Source organism: Tupaia chinensis, unplaced genomic scaffold (genome assembly GCF_000334495.1).
Source record: "Tupaia chinensis unplaced genomic scaffold, TupChi_1.0 Scaffold150128_1, whole genome shotgun sequence".
Classification (NCBI taxonomy): Eukaryota; Metazoa; Chordata; class Mammalia; order Scandentia; family Tupaiidae; genus Tupaia; species Tupaia belangeri.
Genome location: NW_006209967.1, coordinates 612,584 through 616,567, shown reverse-complemented (window position 1 = coordinate 616,567; position 3,984 = coordinate 612,584).

Here is a 3,984-nt window from a genome sequence, read left to right as displayed (position 1 = left end):
AGCATCTTCTCTGACCATGATGGAATTAAACTTGAATTTAATTTCAAGAGAAATCCTCAAAAATATTCATATACATGGAAACTAAATAGCCTACTACTGAATGACTCCACAACTACTAATGAAATAAAGTCTGAAATCAAAAGATTCATGGAAGCTAATGACAATGAGGACACGAGTTTCCATAATCTTTGGGACACTTCTAAAGCAGTCATAAAAGGGAAGTTCATAGCAATTAGTGCACATAAGAAGACGACGGAAAGCAGGCCAATGGATCACCTAGCGTCATGCCTCAGCGAATTGGAAAAGCAACAGCAAAAAAATCCAAAAAACTCCAGGAGAGAGGAAATAATGTAAAGATCCAAGCAGAAATAAATGAAATAGAAAATAAATGTACTATACAGAAAATAAATTAAAGTAAAAGCTGTTTCTTTGAAAGGATAAATAAAATCAATACATAACTAGTGAGACTTATTAAGAAGAGAGAAAGGAACCAAATGAATGAAATCAGCAATGAAGCTGGTAATATAACAACAGACATAGTAGAAATTCAAAACATCATTAGAGGATACTTTGAACATCTATATGCTAAGGAACAAGACAATCTGGATGAGATGGGCAAATTCCTGGACAAATATAAATCTACCAAGACTGGGAAAGGAGGATATAGAAAGTCTGAATAGGCCCATAACAATCCAGGAGATTGAATCTGTAATAAAAAAACCTCCCAACAAAGAAAAGCCCTGGCCCTGATGGATTCACCTCTGAATTCTACAAAACTTTCAAAGAAGTGTTAACCCTCATTTTGCTCAAGTTATTTCTAAAGATCCAAAAGGGTGAATCTCTCCCTAATTCATTCTATGAAGCCTCTATCACCCTTATCCTTAAAACAGATAAGGACAGGGCAAGAAAGGAAAATTATAGACCAGTATCTTGGATGAATATAGACGCAAAGATTCTCAACAAGATACTAGCAAATCGTATCCAACAACTTATAAAAAAGACCACACACCATGATCAGGTAGGCTTTATTCCAGGAATGCAAGGTTGGTTCAACATACACAAAACCATAAATGTAATACATCATATTAATAGGAATAAAGATAAAACCATATGATCATATCAATTGATGCAGAAAAAGCATTCGACAAGATACAACATCCCTTCATGATCGAGACTCTCAGCAAAATTGGCATAGAAGGGCCATTTCTCAACACAATAAAAGCCATCTATGATAAACCCATAGCAAACATCACCTTGAATGTCGAAAAGCTGAAAGCTTTCCCATAAAACACGGGAACAAGACAAGGATGCCACTTTCTTTACTCCTTTTTAACAAAGTACTGGAAGTCCTCGCCAACGCAATCAGAAAAGAGGAAAAAATAAAAGGCATCCAAATAGGAAAAAAAGAGGTGAAACTCTCTGTATGCACAGATAATATGATTGCATACATAGAAGACCCAATGGTCTCCATGGAAAAATTACTGGAAGTAACACATAATTACAGTAAAGTTTCAGGATATAAAATCAATATTCAGAAATTGATAGCATTTCTATATATGAACAACAGGCAGACTGAGATGGAACTGAAAAAAATTATTCCATTAAAAATTATACAATTTATCATAGCCACACAAAGTATAAGATACTTAGGGATAAATCTAACCAAAGAAGTTAAAGACCTCCACAAGGAAAACTATGAGAAAATAAAAAAAGAAATGGAAAATGACACAAAAAGTGGATGGATATCCCATGTTCCTGGATTGGAAGAATTAATATAATCAAAATGGTAATTGTTCCCAAACTAATCTAGATATTTAATGCAATGCCAATCAAAGTACCAGACACATTCTTCACAGATCTAGGAAAGACAATCATAAAATTCATCTGGAATCATAAAAGATCCCATATTGCCAAAACAGTTCTACACAAGAAGAGTGGAATGGGTGGCATCTCACTCCCTGACACAAAAATATACTACAAAACTATAGTAATCAAAACAGCATGGTACTGGCACAGAAACAGACACTTGAACCAATGGAACAGAATAGAGTCCCCAGAAATAAATTCCCAAACATACAGTCAGCTAATTTTTGACAAGGGGTACCAGTCAATCCAGAGGGAAAAGGAAAACCTCTTCAGCAAATGGTGCTGGAAAAACTGGATTTTTCTCTTGCAGAAAGATGAATCTGAACCCCTACCCCTCTCCTTTGACAGAAATCAAGTCAAGGTGGATCAAGGATCTAAATCTAAGACCTCAGACTTTAAAACTGCTCCTGGAAAACACTGGGGAAACTCTGGGAGACATTGGTGTAGGGTAAGACTTCTTAAATAAGACCCCCAAAGCACAGTCGATAATCCCCAAAATAGTCAGACTAAGAAGTTTCTGCATGGCAAAAGACACAGTAATTAGTGTGAATCAACAGCCCTCAGGATGGGAAAATATTTTTGTAAATTATGCATCAGATAAGGAACTGATAACCAGAATAAACAAGGAACTAAAGAAGCTGTTTGGAAAAAAAGATAATCAACCCTAATATAAGATGGGAGAAGGAGTTGAAAAAAAAAAACACTCTCTAAAGATGACATATTAGTAGCCAAAAGTCATATGAAAAAATGCTCAACATTCCTCATCATAAGGGAAATGCAGTTCAAAACACCAGTGAGGTACCACCTAACCCCTGTCAGAATGTCTAGGATTAAAAAAACAAAAAATGGTAAATGTTGGAGGGGGTGTGGTGAAAGGGGAACACTGTTACACTGCTGGTGGGAATGTAAATTAGTCCAGCCACTGTGGAGAACAATTTGGAGATTCCTCAAAAATCTACAAATAGAACTACCATATGATCCAGCAATCCCACTCCTTATTATCTACCCAAAGGACAGAAGAAATCTTCATTGGAAAAGTGCTTGCACATCGATGTTTATTGTGGCACTGTTCGTGATTGATAAGACATGGAACCAACCCAAATGCCCCCGTACAGATGAATAGATTGAAAAACTGTGGCACATATGTTCTATAGAATACTATTTAGCCATAAAAACTAATAAAACCTTGGCTTTTGACAGAAAGTGGAAGAATATGGAAGATGTACTGCTGAGTGAAGCAAGCCAGGTTTGAAGGAGAGACATTGTATGTCCCCACTTAATATATACCAAGTGTCTGCACTCTATGACTGAAACTGATTAGCTAAAAGATATACAAACACAAGAGATGGGTGTGAATGCCAGATGTGGTGTGTGTGGAGGAGTGGGGCCTAGGGAAGGACATTTGGAGGAAGGATACAGAGGGAGAGCATTGACGGGATGAGGAGGTTTAGTGTTATCTGTTGAAGATATTTTGATCAACTGGACTGGGGACAAATGTTCGCATATTGAAATGTTCACTTTGTAAGCTAAACAATGTGACTAAAAGTATTTAAAAAATAAATTTAAAAAAGAAGTACAAAGATGGAATAGAAAATAAAAATTTAAAAAGATGCATAAGTCGGGACCAGCAGGTGGCGTGGTGGGTAAAGCGCTGGACACTCCCACATGGCTGACCAGCCTAAGTCCCCGGACCTGGTGGCTTGCTTTCTCACTTTTCCTTTCTCTATCTCTATCTCTGTCTCTCTCTGGTCAAATTAAAAATAAATGAATGAATAAATAAAAGTAAATAGATAATTTTAAAAAAAGATGCATAAGTATTTATAGTCAATAAAAAGGAAACAGGAAATTCCAGTTAGAAGAAACCTATGTCAATACTATGCCTATGAAATTGCATGGCGTTTTTAAGGCACTCAGCTAGTTTCACTTGAGAATCATCCTTATAGTCCAGAATAGGTTTTGAGATCAGAGAAGAAAATTTGAACCAGATTTTAAGGGGCTTTAATTGCTCTGTTAAAGATTTTGGAATTTCCTCAAAGTGGGGTACAGCTATTATAGGATTTTGAGCAGGGGAATAATTTAATCAGCTATCTTTGGCTCAAGTGTGAGGTTGGTTTAAAG